Source organism: Argiope bruennichi, chromosome 10 (assembly GCF_947563725.1).
Source record: "Argiope bruennichi chromosome 10, qqArgBrue1.1, whole genome shotgun sequence".
NCBI lineage: Eukaryota > Metazoa > Arthropoda > Arachnida > Araneae > Araneidae > Argiope > Argiope bruennichi.
In genome coordinates this window covers 124,013,521-124,037,988 of record NC_079160.1, presented here as the reverse complement: position 1 = coordinate 124,037,988, position 24,468 = coordinate 124,013,521, and positions in this window count along the sequence as shown.

The following is a 24,468-nucleotide window of genomic DNA, read 5'->3' as shown; positions in this document are numbered from 1 at the left end:
TATTAGTAGTAGAGGTTATACGATAACAAAGCAGTAAATTCCTAATAACCTCTTTAAATTAAAGTATTAATAATATTATACTTTGAGCAGGAATCAACATTGTACCGTCCTGTCGCTCATTTAAAGTCAACTCACTCTGGAGCCGAATTTGCTGGAACCTCTTCAACCTTATTGGGAGTTAAACTGAAGTGAGATGGGCTTCGACGGAAAAAAAGATAGAAGAAGAAATTGGTTTTGTTTTGTTCTGTGTGTGATGGCCGGATCCTGAGCTCTTTATATTTAGCAATTTTAAATTAATTTGGTTTTGAAAACCCAGAGGATTTTAAAATGTTAAACTTGTTTTTTTATTTATGTTTAATGTTAATTGTTGTCTATGCCTGCGAATAAATGTCTTGGGTGCTTTTAAAACTATGTTTTCCTTCTCAAGACATTGCAGCATTTTACAATCTCACATGCATTTCGTATAACGAAGACACTTATTTAAAACACACAATAATGTTGGGATAATTAGCTTGAATATTAAGCAAATATTAACTAAAGCTCAAATCTTATTTATAATTCAAACAAAAAAATTTTAAAAAATATCATCACAGCGAAAAGAATTGATTAATTGACATAAGAGAAAATAATCACAGTGCTATGAGCATTTGTCCCTTTAATATCAAATTTAAACTCTGTTAGAACAAAGGAACGGCCAGGAAAAGATACACATAATGCTTATCTTACAATCTCTTGAAAAATGGCCCGTTCATTATTTGTGTCGATCATTCTCACATACATTTCTTATAGGATAATACTAGGGATTGCAATATCGGACCAAAATTTCAATACCGATATTCGGTATTTTTCAGATCTTAATACCGGGATACCGGTTTTAATACCGGTATTAGAAATTTTAGAAAAATAAAGAAAATACAGGTGTTTCTTTGTTTTATTTGCCAGTTTTATTAGAGAGTGTAAATGTTACAAAAAATAATTTGTAACTTATAAATTATAACAGTATATAAAGAGCCACAAAAAAGTAAAGGAACATCTTATTTATTTAAATCATAAAAAAAGTGTAAATATCACTATTCAGTCTGTGGTACTATTACAATTTTTTTGAAATTTGATAATAAAATACAAAATGCATCAATTGTTCTATCATTAAGCCTGAAAAGTAATTTTCTGCAAAAATGACCAGCTGTCAAAAACGCTTTTTCGGCATCTTCGCTAGTTGGTGGTACTGTTAGCAATGCGCGATATACTTTTTCCAAGTATTTACCTATATATCCCTCATCTTCAACTAAATCGATTTCTTGTCGGATGGTTTTTGATATAACTGATTTCTGTATTATAGTTTGGTTCTTTGAAATTTTTTTTATCTATCGCATTCTAATTTTTGTTCAAGAGACAATTATTTTCACTATCGACATTAGTGTCATCATAATCTTCGATAAGTGAAACGTATTCTTTTGAATGTGTATAAGTTTTTGGGGAAAAAAATTTAAGAAAATTTACTATAAACTTAATCAGATTTGAATTGGTTATTTTCTTTTCTTCCTTTTCATTTACATTTTTATAATCATTATAATTAAGTAAATACCATAAGACATTTTCTATTTCGGTATGCCTTTCTTCTGTGTGATTTTTCAATGTAATATATAATTCTTCAGATAGTGATGTGAGCTGTTCTTTCAGTGACTGCAACATGAAATTTATTGTTGCATTAGCTGTTAATAAATTAGAATCTCTCTGACATATTATTGCATCAGTTTTATTGGAAGTAGAGCTGATGCAGTTCTGGATATTGAGTCGAATTCACTATCTGAAAAATTAATTTACAAGTTGAAGTCGATTATTGCTTTTTGAATTGGATTTCTCAGTTTCAAAAATAGTTCCATCATTAGGAGTAAACTGTTTCAACGTGTTTTAGAATCTAATATTAACATATATTCTGTTTTATTTTCAGTTAGTATATATTTTAGTAATATGTCATTTTTTATAGGGGAACGTTTAAATATCTTAACAATTTTTCGAACTTTATAAACTATAGGAAGCAATTCGTGATGGGTTAATATTTCATCCTCATTAGAAATATCTTCTTCAGCAATTAGATTGTCATTATTTTCATTGTCAATATCACTCCCTCACTCTTACTCTCTTCAAAGTTGGAATCCGAAGTTTCTATATCCACAGTATTTGGATTCTTCTGTTCTTTATTTTTTGATATAATAATTCTATTACTCCTAATTGAATTCCATCAGCATAGCACAATTGCTGATTTGCACCCATCAACTTTCCAACTTTTTTCATAACTGTTGCTCCATCAGTCGTTATGGATACAATATCTTCTTTCAGGGATAATCCATGTTTCGATAATTTAGATTTAAGCAATTAATTAAACCATTAATTAGCTAATTAATCTCGTCCGTTAGGGAGACATAAAAACAAAAACGTATACTGTTTTGCTATGTTGGCGATCCCTGAACATTTAGTGGAGACAATTTAAAAAATTTCTAGTAAATACCGAAAAACCGGTATTTAAACTTGTGAATACCGGTATTACAAAATTGTACAAATAGCTCAAAATACCGGTATTCGGTATCCCGGTATACCGGTATTGCAATCCCTAGATAATACACATATTAAACTAAACTATGCATCTGATTTTGAGATTATAGCAACCAACGCATATTGAAAAATTTTAACTGCATATTAAATCAACTGAACTGCATATTGAATAAATTATAAATCATGCCCACGCGCGCATAATTCTAGTGAATGCAGTTAAAAATATCATAATTGTTTTATTGCATTAAAAAGATATATTTTTTACTGTAATGAAATAAAACGATTATGCTATTTTTAACTGCCAATACGCAAGAAAGAAAGAGTATTTGTTATAATTTATTTTACATGCGTCTGACAGTTACATTATCGAAGTATTTTCTGTAAAGAAATGTCATCTGAGTATTGAATAGTACAACACTGACTACTAAAATATGCTGAAGAAAGCCATTCATTTTTAAACTCATCCATAGCAGCCATTGCACTTTTAGGTAAGTATAGCAATGCATTGACATATCCATTCGAGGCTTGACAGCAGAGAGTATGATTTTACAAAATATTATTAAAAAGTTTTCTTTCCCTAAATTCAGAATGTGATATAAAATAGGGTGGTGTGTAAAAATATTCTGGAGACTGCTCAATGAAATCTCTTTTTTTAATTTCCTTTTAGGGGAAAAAAGAACCTATTGTTACTTAATGACCATCCATGGCAAAATCTATTTTTATTTTCCCTTATTATTAAAAAAGCCTAGGTTCTTACATGGTACCAATAGGTTCTTACATGATACCACAGTAATGTAATAGGAGAGGAGATAAAAACTAATTACTAATGTATTTCAGGTAACAAAGATTATTATTATTTTTTTGGGGGGGGGTGATATTGAAATCCTAAGGACTTAACCGTTTTCACTAGTAGTCTCCTCCCAGGCATTATTCAAAACGGTGCGTCATTTTGATATTTTATTTATTTATTTAATTTTGATTGTCAAAGTTAGCGACTGAGGGCTAAGAAAATGCAGATTCATTTTTTCGGGATCATTCAACTTAAAATAATTACTTATACTTATTTTTCTGAGCAGTAAAAAAGTCGTCTAGCTAGATCAATAGTTGCGAGTCGAGTTGTTTTCCGGGTGCCAAGGGATGGTAGATAGATCTAAATAAAGTAGATGCAGATCTGCTGGTATGGGATAAAAATGGCGAAGGATCTGTGGAAATTCCGAATCTTCAAAAAGTCTGCAAAATAGCTTGCGGTTGCATTTTTTTAAAAAAATTCCTCCGATTTAAACGTACTTGTAAAATGTATTCATGACTTTTTACATTTGTATAAAATTCATCTAATATCCGTATAACAATCTAAAAGATTCTTTTTAATCGAATTAAGATCAATAAAGAATGAAAAAAAAATTTGGGGGAAATTAAATTACTTCACAAATGTTCACAATTATAAATTATTCTTAATTAATATAAGTATACTACAGAAGAAACTTTTTTTGTATGTACCTGTAGTAAATAAAAAGTTATATTGGGGATACTACATTATAACTTAGCGTGCATTATTTCTGAATTTTCTCGACTTATTGAATGAAGATCCTATTATCCATTGAGACCTGTTTCGGGGCGCGTGCCTTCAAATGGCCAGTTACGTGAGATACATAAGCCGAAATGACGGTGCCTATCAGGACTGCGTTCAGACCCGTTAGCTGTAATAGTTAGTTTGAATAATTGATTGGCCAACTTAGCGTCAATAACTCTATTTGCGCAGATGAAACATTATATTGCTAGGAATAGTTTACATTGTATTACGTATTAAAGCGTTGGGTTTAAAGATGTTACAATATTGACCAATATTCCTTGCTACCATACAAACAAAAGTAATATGGACTCCATTCAGGATGAAACATAAATAGAATTGTTTCAGATCATTAATTCTGGTATAGCCTTTAACAACCTTTTTTTTTTTCTTTGTCCTGCAAGATTCGCAAAAGAAATAGGAGAATAAGATTCAAAAACTAAATAGGAGAAGTGCATCTCGTAAGCAAGAATCGACTCTGCTGCTTCATTCATAATACGAATACATACTATCAAATTCTTAAATTAAAAAAAGGAATATGAAAATAATAAGAATATAAAATTTAATTATGACAGACCTCCTCCAAAAAATCTTTTAAAACTTATAGATCAATTGTGTGTAGTTTTAATAAGTTCGAAAGGATGGACATTTTGCTTCCGAAACATTATAAAAAAATAAACAGAAGATAACTATACAACACTCTACTTTAATTCATATATTTATTACGGTCTATTTTTAACAAAAAAGTATTCGCATGTAACGCTCAAATGATTCAGCCGTGTGATTGTTAAAACCAAGCTGCTGTATTTGGCCAATACTTCCTAAGTCATTATTTTAACTGAAAAATTCTGATGATGGTGCTTATAAAATTTGATATGAAATGGAAGTTCGCTTTATTATTGAAACTCACTTGAAACGATGAAAGATGAAATGTACTGTTTCACCAATCTCATTTGCCTAGGATTCATTGAAGTATATGACAGTGGCTTCAAACCGTTTTTTATTCTCAGCAATAAGATTTAGCTGGTTTTCTATTTCCTCATAGAAACTCAAAAGAATTGTAACCATTTTTTTTTTTTTGTCTCAGCGTATTGTGGAAACTCTGTAGCTAGTCAAAATAATATAATTTCAATTGACAGCCAAAATTAATAAATACTACAGTCCAAAAGAATTGTCAAGAGAAGATTCATAAGAAATGCAAATTTTCCAATAATTTGTAAAGCTTACATCCATTCGCTCAGTCTGAATAGTCCCTTCAGAATTAGCTCAAGTGTAACGAAGGTTTAATCGCAGGAAATCAATGGGACAGTTATTGAGATAACATATTCATGAAATCAGATGCATACAAATGAGAATGAGAATGTGCAGAGAATTGGTTATACTTACTTCAGTTTAGCAACCTGAAAGGTAATGGGCTAGTTTCATTCGTTGTGTTCTTCAAATTCTAATGAATGTATTTTTGTGATATTCGAAGTAGATTTTTTTTTCATAATCTATACTAATAATCTCAGTCTAAAAGCAAAACCAAAGCTTTAAAATTCCACTAGACTCATCAGTTCAATAGGATATAAATTTAGTTTTCGGTTCCTCAGCTACACACTCTTCAATAACCGAGCCAAGAAAAACGAAACTAAATTTGTCACAATTATAATAATTCCAGTTCAACCACTTTTTTTAACACGGAGAAGCCTATTCACTTAACGCAGCTGTTAATTTATTATTAAATAACACTTTCTTCAAAATTATTCATGACTTACAGGAAATGGACATCTTAATCTATATGAAGAGAATGATACATGAATCGATGTCTAATCTAAAATCTTTCATACCACACGAATTTGCATCATTCGAAAAAGTAGAAAATTGGCCCATGGCACCAAAATTCTTTTTTTTTTATTGTATAAAGTTAAAAATATTTCAAAGTGATTAAAAAAACAAAAAGCAAAAGGGAATATACAAATTATTTATAATTTTATTTAGTTTAATAAAGTTATATATTAAAAATAATTTGAGAAATTAAATTTAATAGATATACATAGTAAGATAACACTTGAAATGGTGAATACAAAAAGCCCCAGGCAGTTATTAACCAAATAAAATGAATTTTCTTCTTCTTTTTTGTGATTAACAAATTACAGAAAGTTTACGAGCTTTCTGAGAGAAAGTAATTGCAAGAGGCATTAAAAAAATATTGGCCAATAAATCTTGATGATCATGACGGACAACGCATCATTTCTCATGCTGCTAATGCTTTTTTTGCGATTTTTTTTTTGTTCAATTCTTCTTCTGTTACTTTTTGCTTACGTTGCATTCTATTTTCTAGAAAAGCTTTGAAAATAATAACTGTTCTCATAGGATCATGTCAAGATTTTTTTTTCGTAAACTTCCTGAAATTGTCGAATAACATGGAATTTGATCTCACTTTGGAATAATGACTTTCCGCTATCTGCGTGCATTGGTTATGCGCTCTAATGTTATATTCTTATGCACATAAAACCTGCGCTCACATCAGCGCTTTGGTGATAATGGGAAGGAAAATTCCATGTATATATGCGCTTATGATGCGAATGGGTTAATGATGTTGTTCACGATGCATGTTTAGTTCAATCAAAGATGGGTGTTTCTTCAAAAGAATACTAGATCAATGCGTTTTTTGCACGGAGACCTTATTTTGACATTTTAAATTAAATCTCAAATTCCTCGATGCTCAGATGTATGCTTCAACATTTTTAAAAGAGCTAAGAGATTTATATTTTAGCAATCTGGACGTAAGCTAATGGTGGAGAATTTTAAATTGAAAGAAAAATATGGCTAACGTTTTATTCTTTTCGTTATCCCAAAAAGGGCTCAATATGATTGTCCCAATTTTCCCCTCAACTGTGAGGCGAACATTAAATACTAGATTGGAAAAGTGAATGAGGTGTTTTTCACTTTTCCCAAAATTGCTCGAAAACGATACACTAATCCCAAAATTAGGACGAACAAATTAGTTACAGAGCATGTGCATAACAGGAATATCAATGTAACATATTTAGCTGTAGAAATATACGTCAATATCAGTAATCCAGAAGTATATTAAAACATCGGTTGGCTTTTCTTTTATCAATTTTCACGAAAATTCCTTTTTTCCCTCGAAAGATGACACATGGATTCAAATAAGTAATGTTCATAAATATTCTACGCCTAAATATTTACTTTTATATGTATATATTCGTGCAACGAAATATTGGTGAACGAAAATCTAAGAGTTTGAGGAGGTTTTCAGAGGGAATTTCAACTGTCACCGCATTTAATTCAACACGGTTCAAAATTATGAATTCCATACTGAAATAACTTCTTTGTGATAACTAAACAGGATTTTAATCAACCTATAACTTACAGGAATACTTACCACCCCCTTTTTCAGTTTGAAAGAAAGAGAAAAAAAGTCAACGTATGAAATCGGCACTTACATTTTATGACACTTTTTGTCAATGTATGAAATTTTCACATGACCTTTTTGCATAGCTAAATATTATCTATCAATAACTCTAAAAATTCACTCCATCCAAGAATTCGAAGTACTTCCTCACATTTGGCATAAATCCATACGACATCTGAATTCTGGAGATCGGCATTGGACTACAATCAAGTTGTTCCGAAATAATCCTTTTCAGTCTCTGAACACCACTATTACTGCAAATTTTGATCGGCATTTGAATGTTCTTGGTTAGCTCTGAGGTACTTGGTATCCCTTTAAATCCTAGTGCATTATGTAGAGATTCATTAATTTTATCATTAGAAGCAAAAATTCAAAAATTGAATGTAATGTACTCAGACCATCAGCTGTTGACACTTTGTGGTCTGCATTTTCATCATACTGAATTAAGCAATCATATTCAGGTGAGGATTCATACAGATACCTTCTCTTACTATATTTTAAACTGTAACCCTTTATGGTAGGCCGTGTCAATATGGGTCAGCATCTACCTATAAGCGAAACATATATACTTGTTAATAAATGAACACACTTTTAAGAGAGAAGAACACACTTAATGCCTGAGGAACGCTAGGGCCTTTTTTCTACCGAAAAACGGTAAGGACCACGCGTTACCAGTCGGTCTGTCCTCTTCCAATTCTAGTCAAAATTCTTGAAAGGCTATTTGTACTGAAACTAAATAAATAGCCAGATCACAACAAAATCTTTTATGAACATCAACCCTCTATATCTAACAGAGTTCAGGATGAACACCTGGCCTTCCTTTCCCTGGACATAAAATCAGCCCTCGACAATATGCACTGCTCGGTTCTCTTTAAAGTCCTCGAGGGCTATGGTGTCACATCTTTTTTACAGGAACTTTTTATACTTTTATCTAAGTGAGAGAAGGGTTTCCTTCACAAACGACGTTTTAACTTCGACAAGATGGTGTTATAGGGGCTGCCCCCAGGGTTCACTTCAATTCTGTGGAACCTTTCTATTAACAAAGTACGTTCTCTAAGCACAAATGAGGTACACATTCAGGCTTTTGCTGACGACTTGTACGATATGTAACGACTTGACGACTTGTACGACTGACGATATATAAGCAAGTACTGGTCACCATCCGTGATGAACTGTCAAATTTAAAAACTCAAACTCTCTATCGAAAAAAGCCAGGCGTTGGCATTTCGAAGTAAGGCCTCAAGAGTGTTCTCTAAAAATGGCTCCACCGTTCTACACAAAAAGCTTACTTTTAAAATTAACAACAATACGATAAAGGTTTGCGACAGCCAAAAAATACTAAGGATAAACATTGACAATAAACTATCTTGGACCACCCGCATTTTATCGTTAACAAACAGGACTCTGGCTCTGACTTCTAATTTTAACCGAGTTAGCCGGACCAATTGGAGTGTAGATAAAAAAAAACTAATTAAAACATGGTACAAAACAGTAATTGAAAAGTCCCTGCTCTATGGCGGAAGCATTTGGGGTGGTGCCTTAACCAGCCAACAAATCAAAAAACTACACTCCATACAAAGAATTTTCATGGTCCGGTTCTTGAAATCTTACTGTATGACTTCCACCAATGTCCTTAACTTTTTAAGTGGAATCCCTCCTCTTCACGTTGTGGCCAAAGCCGAATATCTAAATTTCAGATCTGGGTTGTTGTCTCCGACAAATATAACTCAATCATCGACTCAATAGACCTGGATAGAAATATTAAAATCAAAAATATCTCTTCTGAAGAAAAAATAATCATATTACCCGAGAAAGTAAATAATACCGAATACGAGATATACACCGACGGATCCAGGTTAAATAATGAAACTGGGTTCGCAGTGTGTATCTTCAAAAATAACATAAATAGAGAAAACTGTGAGTTCAAATTAGAACAACATAATTCAGTCTTTCATGTGGAATTGGCGGTTATCTATTTCTCGGCCATTTGGGCTGTCAGACACAATATCAAAGCAAACACCTTTTCTGACAGGCCTTTCTTCTATTTCCGCCTTGAGGAGCGGCAATGCCAGATCAAAACTAGTAAATAAAGTCAAGAAAACATCGTAGCGGCGAAAAATTTGATCGGCCTATCGTGGGTTAAGGCCCACGATGGAAACACAGGTAACGAGTTGGCCGATCAACAAGCGAAGGAAGCCACAACAATTGGGATTCCCCAATTTATCCCTGCACCCTACTCGTACTTGTAGAGGAAACTTAAAAATTTAATGTTAAACGATTGGAAAGAATATTAGAATAAATATGAATCTTCTTTGGGGTCAGAGTAAGGGAATATCTGGATGTGGTAGAAGAAAAATTTTTAATAAATAACAAATTTTTCTTAGTGGGCATGGCCCTTTCCCGGCCTATCTCCATAGATTCGATTATTTAAGCTCTCCTATGTGTTCATGTGGTCACCTTGGTGACCCTGACCACTATATTTTTCATTGCCGGTTCACGACAGATTTTCATATAACGGAACCGGCTCGAGAACACATCAGTATATATTCAGGAATAGGCTGGCTGTCACAAAAAATCATTGAGGCTTTTAAAATCAGTAGGTCAATTTGCGATTCACTGACCCACTCAGGGGGTACAAATTGAGAGTGTGACCATATATTTTAAATAATATTTTATCTTCCTTAATATTTTATTTTTTTCACTTTGACAAATACCCTTTTTAAAACAAGCAAATTTGCTACAACTGCTACATACTTTTTTTCTTATATAAATCTATTGACCAATTTTTATAATGGACCCACCTTGAGCACTACCGGAGAGTCACGGGTTTTTGGACTACTCCGAATTATCAAAAACTTTTAAGGGATACCTATGCTGCCTTTATTTTTAATATATTGACTTATTTATGATTCTTAAACTTTTATCACTTAACCACTCACACATCTTTCTCAATCCACCATCAATATTTTTATATCTTTTTCTTATCCATTATTCATTATTCACATCCATTCATTTTTTCCATATTTTATACTTTTAAAAATCTTTTTTAATTGTATGGACTTTGTGGAACTTTTTGGATTTTACTTTTTTTTAGCTTAAGCGTTACTGGTTCTCTGGACTAGTGAGGATGCTATTTTTATTGATTTGTTTTAATCTATTGACTAAACTTCAGTTATGGGTTATTTTGGGACCACCATGATCATCTCATGTTGTTTTTAACCAATATATGGATTTGGGTCTTAATTTTTACACTTCTTCAATTTCACCTTATACAACTAGATTGTTACTGCTCTCCGCCTATAAATCTTTTTTAAGCTAAACAATTAAGTCCAATTGTCGATACATGCATCATATTCAAACACATTAAAACACTTGCTCTTGTCACCGACGAGGTTCATGCAGGAACACACAATGTCATAACGCCCCCCCCCCTACATGTCCACCATCCTTACACACTCTTTTCGGCACTGCTCCTCGGCCGGAATGGAGTTTTATACAATTTTATATTTTTAACATTTTTAAAGTTTTTAGAAAGGTCTTACACTTGAATTACCAATTTTATCTCCTAACTATGAACCAAAAAGTTAATACACTATACTTCTCGGCTGGTCTGGAATAATTAATATTTTACAAGAATATTGTCTCCATCTTTTACTGTAAATATTTCTAATTGCTGTATTTTAATGTGTACGTATTTTATCTTTATAAGTTTCTGATTTGGTTATTTTAAATGTATGTACTTTTTCATTTTCATGTGTTGTTGTGTGTTTCAAGTTCCTGTGATGTCATCTTTTGTTGTAAGGTCACGCTGGAGGAGGTAAGGCCCCGCCCTCTTGTTATGCTTCATCTCAAGTTTACCATCTTTTTCTAAGTCCATCGGAACACAGGACACAAATTTAAAAAAATAATAATAAGTCCCCCCCCCCCGGCTTGGCTACCACTGCCAGCTGGGGGGCGGGTTAGATTAATTAAAATTGAGTTAATAATTAATTAATTTTAAATAATTAAAACCATATACCTATAGCCCGGAGGCCCCCGACTCCCAGTTCGTCCAATTCTCCTATCCACATCTGAAAAAGAAAAGAAAATAGATAATAATAGAAAATAGAAAATTCTAACCTGGGGTTCCGATGGTGCGATGAAATGTAATGAGATGAAGTTAGAGGATGGGAGGAAATAGTTAAAAACTTAAAAACTATAAATATAAAAATAATAGAAATCGAAATATACCACCTCTTTTCTCATTCCACCTAAAACAGAACTACAGGCTATAATTATATTATAACTACAAATATACAATAATAATAATACATAAAAGAATTTATCAAAATCACACCCACTCAGCTTGTTAGTAAAATAGACCAATGGGTCTTCCTTCTCCGCCACGGTCCACCTTTTTTTCTTTTATTGTGTGCATACTTTTTAAAAAAATATGCCAATATACTCTTGCCTAGTAACAGGGTTCATATGCACTACCCCCCACTTAAGTGGGTTGAAGCGATATAAAATATATATCAATGTGCCTACTAATGCCAATGTAATTAAGTACTGCCCTGTTCTGAGCAATGATTGTAAAGCTGGGGTGATTTAAATAAGTCTGATCCGAAGGCTGGGCTGACTCGGGAGCATTTGGTGTGCTGGGGTGGAGCTCATCCCCGCACCTTCTGTTGTAGGTTTTACACCCGACTCGGGTAAACCGGGAGGTGCGTGGGCATTAACTGCTAAGAGAGAATAAATGTGCAAGGCAATTGCATCCACAACGGCGAAGGATGCAATTTGGTCACTTTGGGAAAGATCACGTGGGGAAGAGACCAAGAGAAAGGCGACTTCAGAGAAGGATGTGAAGAAGAGTGCGAAGGCCGCGTGGAGTTGCCATTGAAGCTATGCAATGTGAATCATGTTTTCGGGTTAAATGTGTTTAATCCGTCTGTGTAAATTTGTATATTTATGTAATTGTAATAATCTGAAATAGGGTAAGCTTGCTGAATTTATTTTTTCAAAATTAGGAAGGTTGAAAGGGTAAATTTTACTAAAACCATACCTTAGGCTTAGGAAGAAAGCGTGACACCAGCCGTATGGAAGCTACTAGCCTGAAGAAAACGAGTGAAGGGAACTTTAGTAAAAGGTTTATAAATATGCCTATTAAAAGAAACTTTACATGATGTATTGAGTTGAAGGCAAATTAATTTGATCAATGCAATCATACTGATCATTATATTGATCAATATTACATATATAGGGTAAATTATAATCATATTGATCAGTATTATATATAAGGTAAATTATATTGATCAATGTAAACATATTGATCAATATCATATATATGGTAAATTATATTGATCATTGTAAGTTTTCTTTGTCAATTATATCTTATCTTATCTTTATAAATTATATTGATGAAAGTATTTACTTTCTTAAAATTTAAAATTTTCCTTCTTTTTGTTGTACGCTGTCGTTTATTACAATAATGGTTTGGATGCGGAAAATGATTAATTATACAATCTTTCTTCCTTGAAAAAAGATTATGTGGTCCAAAAATAAGATACAAAATACACTTCAATTCATTACATGAAAATTTACTTCTTATAATGCAATTTAGAATTGTTAATTCTTTTATAATCATAATTCTTCGATTAAAGAATAATTCAAGGCTAACGAGTGCTAATTTAAAGTTCCAACATCACAACGAAGCCGCATTGACTTTATGTTGTGAATTTTTGAGACTTTGAATGAGTAATCTGACATGCGGAAACCCTACTTTGAGTAACTGTGATAGCTATATATATATAATATTCATATAGTTTTGTGAGTGAAAAATTAGTAGATTAGCTCCCATTTGTAATACAACAGGGATGTTTGATGACTCAAAGTTTTGAAGGGTTTCGAAAATGAAGTCATTCCGTTCGGAAGACTAGATTTTGACACGAAAGTATTTTATGAAAGATATCCATTTAAATGTTTCATGATCTATTTTTCTGAAAAATAGTAGAAACCATAATTGCAATTCTAAATTTAAAGCTTTTATGAATTAAACCATGTGTTCAAAGATTAATCGTCTTTAGAAGAAAGAATTATTCAGTTCTCTTAATACAAGAATATTCATTTTAGGTATCGATAATTAAGTTAATTATCGATACGTTAAGTATCCATAAATATTTTAAAAAGTATATTTAATGGTCAATTATGTATATTTTCAACACTGAAAGTATATTAAGAATAAAGCCCGAAGAAATAAGGATCTTACTCTGCTACTTCAAAAGAAATGATTCATTTATAAAGTAAGAAGGCCTTTTCCAAACAATGATTTAAAAAATCTTGTATTCGCGTTTCTTAAAAAAGCGAATGATATTATTAATATTGCTTTAAATAATAAAGCACTTAACCATTTTTTTTCAACTTTTACAACCAAGAGTGGAAATTCTTTAATCATTCTGAAAGGTTGTTTTAGATTCTTCATAATTAATTACATGAGCAAAAAAGTTAAGTAATGAAGAAAAAAATTTCTTCAAAATGCTAAGAAATCGCTTGTTACTTAGAAGTTAATTACTCGCGTTGATGTAAAACTTCATTAAAGATTAAATTGCGTAATTGGAGGTTTTTACACAACCTAATTATTGTTCCACAACGAAGTGATTATGAATTATTAAATGAAAAATCAATTAATATCTGAAGAATGCTTACGACGTTTAATCGTAATTATTTTTACAGCAGCAAATTCTAAAGCATAGTTGCTACAATATACTGAATAAGAAAAATAATACATTTTTTAGATGATGTAAACAAAATCTAAAAAAACATTATTTAAATAGATATTTTCCCAGTATTAGAGTGAAAATAATTGCTTCATGTGTATTTAAATACCATTTTTTTAATGTTTTAATGCATAATCATAAATGTAATGGGATAAGCTTTATAGAAAATTCAGTAACATTAAATTGGAATATTTCTGTTTTGAAATTAGAACCATTTTTCAAGCAATCATGTTTTAATAAATACAGATGTTTTAAAATTTTTTAATCCAATTTTAGTTAGAAATCCGTTGTTCCTTTAAAAAAGCAGTATTCAAACACACAAAAGAGCCATTCATAAACCATTATTATAAAAAACTGTTCTAAACTGAACAGAGAAACTGAAAAATGGCAAAATCTGAAATCCAATTTTCAAACAGAAAAATCACGAAATTTTTATCGTTATTTGTTGCTTTTTACATGTGTTTCCTTCTTTTCCTTTTTATTTGTTTAAATAATGAAAACCCAGTAGAAATAAATTTATTCAAAAAAAAAGGAAATTGAATTTATTCAGAAAAATAGAAAAGAATGTGTGTAATGGAATAGTATTCACTATGCGTATTATTTTCTAAGAGAAGGTGCTGCAAAATTTTAAATGAAAAAAAAAATACTTTTAAAATTTAAAGAGGGTGGACGGCATTCATAACCACGTGACGGCTTGTTTTTCATTCCTTCATCTTTAATATAAGACCTCCATTTAGTTTAATATGAGAGTAGTCTTATTATCAAAAGTCTACCTCACGATAATGACATTGTTTACCTAACTGTTGTCCAATTTAAAAAAATGATGAGTGAGTCTTTGTAGATGATGAGTAACAAGTTCCTTCCTTTTCGAAACGGTGTGACTCGCTGCAAAATCTGGTGCGTGCAGCAATATGCATTCCAGTTCTTGATCATTCATCCTTTTTACTTTCTCGAATACGAAATATAGAGAGAATATTGAAATCGTCAAAGAATTCAAACTGAAAGTTTGAAGAATTTCCAATTTCCCCATCACTCTCAGTCTTAGAAATTAATTTTTGGCATTATGTCCGTCTTTCTGTCTATGAACATAATAATTCAAGGGTACTTTGAATGAAACGAATGAAATTTGGTATAAGTTCTTAGAGCAAGTGTGTCGATTTCATTCAAATTTTAAACGAAATCCATGCACAGGAAGTATACCTGTATGGCTGCTCGAATACAAGGGAACTCGATAACTACGAAGTATGCTGAAGCGCTGAGTAAATAAAATCTGGTGCGCAAGTTTAGCATCTGAAACGTAGATTCGTATCAAATTTTGAGAAAAAATTTGCCAAAGGGTTGATCGTACTTTCTCGTGCACGTAAGCACAATAATTCAAAAGCACTATGACTTAAACTCATGAAATTTGATATATTATCTTCTGACCGCATTTGTAAGTCCGTGTCCAATTTTATTATCAATCAATTGGCAAAAGATCCCAAAAGACAAATTCTCACGATAAATTCATTAGAAAAAAGCTAGATTCGTGCCGAAGATATGTATTTCGTAAATATCGTTATCAATGCTCTGTAAGGCATTCGTCGTCTTACCGAAGGTCCTCCATTTTATGTGGAGAGAAGGGGATAACAACATTTATTAGAAAGTATGTGTGCGAGGAAGTTTCAGAGAGACTATTTTTGCTGATTTGTGATAATATCATCATAATGTATTTCTGTCTGTGATAACTTCTTGATTGTTATCATTCAAAGAGAAAATGCTAATGAAAGCTTTTTTTTCCCCATTTTAAAAGAACAAAAGAAAAGAAATATAAATATTTAATTTATATTTATATTTAATTCACACACAAATTACATTATGAAAAGAATTTATTTATTAAAAAAAGAGATAATTATTCATAAAAGTGAAACGATCAGAAGATATAAAATCATTTCCTGAATTTCCAAAGAAATGACACCTATGTGTCAAGATGACTCAAAATCTGGACATACTAAAATAATCTTATATTGCCTCACAAGAAGCCCTCATGATTCTTGAATACATTGTTCACAATGGATAGATTCCAAACTTCCAAACACATGCACATACTCAAAACTTCCACTGTTTCACAAAACTAACAGAGCCAATTCTTTCTGTTATTTCAATCTTATTTTTCTTCACATTCTGACCTCATTCTAAAAAGATTTTTCTCGATTTTATAAAACGATTGTTACTTCTTCAATGTTTGATAACGATAATTACGAAATACAGATCTTCGGCACGAATCTAGTCTTTTTAATGAATTTAATATTTATTTGCTTCATAACTGAAAACACAGTCTGCACTCATAATAAAAAAAAATCAATAGATGCAAACAATAATCATAACACCTGAAATGTCAAAAAATTTATGCAGAATCATAATTAAGATACATGTTTATTAAAATTTGTATTCCTGATTTTTTCCACAACTTTTTAATTCCGCTTGCAATGTACCTCCTTTTCGAACTTTTTCTTATTTCAAAATGATCCAAATTTCTGTTTAAATGGAAAAGTTCCGATGAGTGATTAAAAAAAATAAAGTAACTCGTTTCCATATTTTACTGAAATAAATTTACTTATATGTAGAAAAATTATTTCAAATTCCTTTAAGTGGAATTTATTTCGCCGTAATTCAGTGCTGCTTCTTCTGCTGTTTCTTAATGCATCAAGTTTTTAAGCACAAATTAGAAAAAGAATAACTGCATTCTTTGCCTTGAGACCCGGTTCCACCGAAGAATCGTCATTTAAGCGGGTCTGATTCATGTTAAATCAGTCGGGATCAAATGTCCTCTGGCTGGTGTGATGTGGAAGCTTGGAAAGTGGGTGCCAGCTGAGGTGTCGTCCTCGTCATCTGACTGGGGATTCAAAATGATGAGGTCCGTCTCAAAAAAGCCCCAGTGTTGCTTTAAAACTGGACGTTTATATAACTGAACTAGCATTCTTTGCCTCAAACAAAGATTTAAACGCTTCACTTAAAAAATAATAACTACTAAAATATTTTGAAAAAACTGATACAAAATTTTAATTAAACAGAAATATACATTAACATCATTAACGAAGCATTTGTTTCAAAATTACAACACTAATGATGTTATAATTCATTTAATTATGTGAAATAACTCGATTTCGAGATAGGTATGCAGGACATGTACGTAAAATGCAAATAATAATGAAACTTGTTTCACCGCAGAGTTGCTAATAATAATAAAACATCCTATAACGATGTTTTATGTGCTCGACTGAATATCATTCACAGTTTAAATGACTGATGAGTCATGTGCGAAATCATCCTTTTGATGCACGGGAAAGAAAGATAACTGTCTTTGAATAGGAAAACAACCACTGTAAAACGTTTTCGGATAACGAGCACTTTGAGCTCATTTTTACATTTTATCGTTAAACAGAAAATGATCTGTAAAGAAAATAAATGGCATTCCATGACTGCCATTACCGATTTCTTTGGGAAAGGGTGTGAATTTCGCTCATTGATTATCATTTACATTATGATATTCTTTTTTAATAGCGCTTCCATTATTTCGATTGGGACAACTGGTGAATGTATTTACCTAATCATTATTCTTTTGAAAAGTTTTCGCGTTTGCTTCGGTTCATCCGTTTAAAATATCATTTTTAACATTGCACTAAATGAATAAGGCTCATCGCTTAAATTTAAAGCATATAAAATGTCATTCCATGTTTTGAGAGTTTAGCTCATTTAAATAATGACCTATTTGGAAGCTTTACGAGAATTGGTTTGGAACACAACTCGCTATTTCAAATGATGAGAGCGGCAGTTTAATGAAGGACATCATTTTTCCTATGTTTGTAACATACCAGAAAAAAAAAGACACTTTTTCCACAAAAATTGTAACATGCGCCAGGTTCCCATGGACAACACATTTGAAGGATGATTCAAGTTGAGTGTTTTGAATAAAATGTTTTAGAGAGTATAAGCAGAAGAAGGATTTTTAAACAAATCTTGATGCTTTTTTTAAAAAAAATCTTTAATAAAGTTTAAAAGCGTTTTTTTTTTTTTTTAAATCTTAAATGAAGGGTAATCATGCAGCAAGTGCATCTGTGTTTTTCATTTAAAGTCTGCCTGCCCGTTGTCTTACGCTGTGAGATGGCGTCACATCTTTTCTCATTTTCTCTTTTCGCGAAAGAAATTCAAAATAGACTCGAAATGACTGCATTATAAGACATGATACAAAATAAGGCAATATTTCGATGCAGACTTTTCGCTTTTGAATGTACACACACTAGTCCCTATCACCTCACTCGCCCCTCTATCGAATCGAAACTTCATTGGTTTCTTGGCGTACTCAGGAACGAGTTTTCGCTACGGATGATGGGGAAGATTTGTGAGGTCTCTAGGGATATTTGTGAGGAAATTCAGAGGAGGCTAGGATGACGGATCTGTGTTTCGGGTCGTTTACTGTCTGGTTTTAATTGATTCTTCATTTATGTATTTATTCTGTCATAGCTACTAATTGTTTTTTTTTTATGTTGGATTATAGCTATTAAAAACTGTACGTTCCTGCTCATATTTTTGATTTACCTTTTACTAATGCTTTTTTTTTCATGTCTTTGTCATTCTGGACCAACTTTGTATTTACACCTTGTATTTGTGTCATTCACCTATTGTTGATTTTATATAATAGGATAGATTATATGATTTTGGATATTGGTATATTGTTTGATATTGCTATATGTCTATGTCTACTATGCTGCTATATCTATTATGTCATCCACCCTTTGGACATTGTGATTTTTCATTTGTGCTTTTGTATGTTACTGCTTTCTATGTGTACTCTTCAACTTAATCTCCTGAACCCAAAATTGGGTTGCCAATTAATTGATTTAAATATTTTATTTTAGTGAAATGAACTATAATATATATCCTTATTTACCACCCATATTCTGGTGATGACTGTAAGGCTTTAACTAAGTAAATAATTGTTCTCTCCTCGGCAACCTCTAAGGTCTTACAGCCTTTCGGGTTGGCAGGTTGTAGTGGGGTAGACCAAGATCAAGGCAATATTTCAATGGCATACACAGTCTCAACTTTTTTTCTCATTAAAATGCCTGAAGGGAAGTATGTCATGTTCATATAAATTGAATGTATCGTTTCCAATTCTAAATTTAAAAAAAAAGAAAAAATTGTTTTTTTAAAAGGAATTTTTTTATAATGTAATTTTGTACTGTTGAATGGTTTAATTTCCAATCAAACGTCAGAAATTAACACGATATGTTTTGCTATAAAAGTGATATTTTTTAACAATTTCAAAATTTTAATTCGCTTTATTTTTTTTTGAAAATGTCTTAATTTAGAGTTTAAAATAAAGTTAATTTTATTTAAACTAGATTCTTTTTGTTCTTAATCAATGGTAAATGAAGCAGTTCTTTTCCATGATGAAAAATGAGAGAAAAGTTAGCTTCTTTATTTTTTCTAGTAAAAATTTATATAAATACATGTATATCTCTTTCGAGTTCTACTTTCATTTAAATTTCTGTTCCTTTTCCTGTCTTAATGTGTTTTATAAATTGCAGTAATTTATCCAATTCTAAAATAAGTGCAGTTTTTGTACTTATCCTTATTTTCTTATTGTGTGTTGTATACATCTAAGAAAATAATGTACATTGGTAGTTCTGTGATTTCTTCGTTTAATTCACTGTAATAAAAGCTTTGAAAATTAAAAAAAAATCGATAGCAACTAATTTCGTGAATAATAAGCACATGGACCCTCATACTTAATAAATATGTAAAAAGTATTAATTTTTTTATCGGCTCCTTTTCATCTACTACTTCACCAGAAATCAGAAGAAGTTTTTAAAAAAACCCCTTCAGATTTGAAAAATGAAAGACAATTATTACCTAGAAATATTTTCATGCAAAGACACACTTTTTATCCGACATTTACTGCCAACTTAAAGCCAATCTTTTTTCATGTGAAATTTATCCCCGGTATATTTCCATAAATGACTAAGAGTGTAAGTGTAAAATAAGCACACATACATGTAAATAAGTGTAAGTGTAAGTGTAAGATGCGAAAATAAGACAGCAAACATTTCACCTTTTAACGATAGAATCTTTTATCATGTGAGAATATGATGTAGTTTTGGTTTGAGGTTTTTGAAGCCTTAAAATGCGTAGGCAACAAAATTGGCGATTTATCGCTTTTGTGACATCCATTTTTCGCTTTTAAGTTTATTAGAAAATAATGCAGAAGGTTGTCGCGTTTGGCGATTTATCGCCAACTAAAGTTACAACTTGATTTCCAAACTATTCATTCTCTGAATTCTTACGAATTGTCTTAATTAATTTAAGTCATTAACCATTTTAAACCGGCTTGAAACAATCACGAGACTATCAGATTACCCATGCGTCGATATTTAGAAAAACGGCGGGTCTTTTTATATATAGGGATAGAGGCAGATTGAAAAGTCTTGTGATTGTTTCAAACTAATTAAGACAAATGACTTAAAAAATAATAATGTTCTCACATGATAACTCGAAATTTGCGATCGTAGATTTCATTTTTTTTAACTTTATGCATAGCCATAATTTCTGTCCAGTTGAAATGATGCGTTTCTTATTTCACTTCTAAAGCTTTTATGTACAAATAAGCATATTAACACCATTCATCTATCCAGAAATATTCGAATGTCATCTAAATTCAATTTTATGAATTTTATTTCAAACAATGCGTTTCATTATCTCGGCAGTATATCAGGATTAATGTTGTGAATAGGGAGAAGGATTACATCGCTGCCCCGTCTGGAAAAAGGCTTTCGTGAAATACATTCAAAGATATTTGATTAAATACAATTTATTCGCTACGGAATCACATCTCCCCAGCCTAAATTAAAAAGATGACACTCAAGTTCAAGCATTTCATTCCTTTTTATTCAAGATCGAAATGGCTTTAAAAAATGAAAAAAGAAACAAATTCAAAGGGGTTTTCAGAAAGGTTTTTTCCCTGTCATGAATTTAAATGGGTACTTAGAGATTATGCAATTCTAAGTCTTCAGATTAGTATACAAAGTCTTTATTTGAACTGTTGGACTGTTTTATTGCTTTCCTTATTTGAACTATGCTGGAATCTTCTACTAACTTGCATTTCTGCTGTATATAACAGTTTCGAATCGGAAGCAAAATACAACGATAGAATAATAAGGCATTTTGGTTTTTAATTTAATGTTGTTTTAATCAATTCTGGCAGTTTACTAATACAGGCAGAAAATTTTAAATAAATAATCCATCGTTCAGGAAATGAACAAATCTGGCACTTCTCTTTCCTGTAAATAAAACGGCGATTCATTAAAATAATAATTTAAACCCGGTCACTTTACCATCTATAAATCAAGGAACTTATTTCATATGCCTCTTCAAATTTAATTATCGGAAATCAATAATCCTTTCGAATAATTGCGACTATCTGCTCGTATGAAAGCCCAAGTTAATTAACAAAAAGAAAGTAATGGCTGGCAACTTCAATTAAACCACCAAACAGGCTAACCGCGATAAATGCTTTTTTCAATGCTATCAATTTAATTTCCTTATCTTTTTAGAAAGTGTTTTCGGTTCAAATTTTGTAATTAATATTTTTTAAAAAAACAGCCACGCCAAGTATTTTTAGTGTTTTTTATACAGGATGATTAGAAATAAATATCCCAACTTTGCAAATCTGTCAAAAGAAAACAAAAGCAAATAACAGCCTTGTTGCTTATCGGAAATAAAAAAAAAATATTGAAAGTTTAAATTCAACGCAGTTATACGGGTGTATGGCGCTGCTTCCTTTTATTTCTCGAGATACTTCAAGCAGCAGATGTTTGTTTCCCCGCTGCCTATGGACGTGGATGATATCATTCGTAGTTTTGGAAATCTTATAACGAACACTTATGATTGCATTGAATTTGAATTTTGAACAATTATTTGCAATTTTCGTTGAACAGCATGGTGATACTTTGTTTTGTCAATAACTATACAAATTTGGAACATTCACCCATAGTCATTAGGGATTGCAATATCGCACCAAAAGTTCAATACCGGTATCGGTATTTTTTGGATCTTAATACCGGGATACAGGTTTTAATAACGGTGGTAGAAATTTTAGAAAAAGAAAGAAAACACAGGTGGTTTTTTTTTTGTATTATTTGCCAGTTTTATTAGAGAGTGTAAATATCACAAAAAATAATTTGTAACTTAATAATTAGTAAAGGAACATCTTATTTATTTAAATCTTAAAAAAGTGTATATAACACTATTCAGTGTGTGGTATTATTACAAATTTTTGAAATGTGATCTTAATTGTAATAAATTGTACTGTCATTAAGCCTGGAACGTACTTTTGTGCAAAAATTACCAGTTATCGAAAACGCTCTTTCGGCATCTACGCTAGTGGGTGGTACTGTTAGCAATGCGCGATTTAATTTTCCAAGTATTTATCTCTAAATCCCTCACTTCAAATACATCGATTTCTCGTCGGATAGTTTTGGATATAGCTGATTTCTGTATTGTATTTTCTGTATTATATTGTATTGTAGCTGATTTTGTATTCTAATTTTTGTTCAAGAGACAATTCCTTTTCACTATCGGCATTAATGGCATCATAATCTTCGATAACTCTACCGAATTCTTCTAAATGTGGATAGGTTTGTGGGTAAAAAGTTTTAAGAAAATTTACTATAAACTCAATCAGATTTGAATTGGTTAGTCTCTTTTCTTCTTTTTAATTTTCATTTTTAAAATCATTATAATTATGTAAATACCATAAGATATTTTCTATTTCGTTATGCCTTTCTTATATGCGATTTTTCAATGTAATATATAATTCTTGAGATACTGAAGTGTGCTGTTCTTTCAATGACTGCAACATGAAATTTATTGTTGCATTATCTGTTAATATATTATAATCTCTCCGATATAATGCCTCAACAGCCAGTTTTATTAAAAGTAGAGCTGATACAGTTCTGGATATTAAGTCGAATTCACTATCTGAAAAATTAATTTGCAGGTTTAAGTTGATTTTTGCCTTTTGGATTGGATTTCTCAGTTTCAAAAACCGTTCCATCATTAGAAATAAACTACTCCAACGTGTTTTAGAACCTAATATTAGCATATATTCTGTTTTATTTTCAGTTAGTACATACTTTTGTAATATGGCATTTTTTGTAGGGGAAAGTTTAAATATCGTAACAATTTTTCGAACTTTATAAATTATAGGAAGCAATTCTTGATGGGTTAATATTTCATCCTCATTGGCAATATCTTCTTCATCAATTGCATTGTCCTTATCTTCATTGTCAATCTCACTCTCACTCTCTTTAAAGTCAGAATCTGAAGTTTCTATATCCACAATATTTGGATTCTTCTGTTCTTTATTTTTTTGTATAATACTTCTATTACTCCTAATTGAATTCCATGAGCATAACACAACTGCTGATTTGCACCAATCAACTTTCCAACTTTTTTCATAACTGTTGCTCCATCATTCGTTATGGATACAATATCTTCTTTCATGGATAATCCATGTTTCGCTCATTTAGATTTAAGCACTTCCACGCACTTTTCGGCTGGCATACTTCACGAAACATGTGGAAGTCTTATATTCCAATTTTTTCTGAATGAATAATTATATTTAAATAGCGTCTATTTCTTACCCTTGTCCATTCATGAAATGAAAGACTAACTTTCTCACCATTTACTTCCAATTGCATTAGCTCGTATTACAAAGAATTGCGAACACCGTTACTACAGTTTATAACAGTTCTTCTTATAGTGTTAATCGATGTTGGTAGATTTTTAAAACTTCTCTCGGATAGTGATTTTCTTAATTCAGTAGAGATGCAAAACACTCGAAATGGCAAACCCTCTAATGCTGTCATTATACTTATAATTTCATCCAAATTATGGGCTTTTTTTTTTCAAAATAATCTAAAATTCCTGATGGATTGGGCTTAGAAACTGTGCTTAAATTTGTATCTTCATCGCAATTAGATTCTTTCCTTTTTAACAAATTTGTATCACGTTTCGTTTTTAAATGTGTATGGAGTCCGCTGCTACTTCCTCCGTTCACTTTAATAACCTTTGAACATTTTTTACATTATGCCACCATATTCTTTTTATCATATAAATAATGAAACCAAACCGAAGTA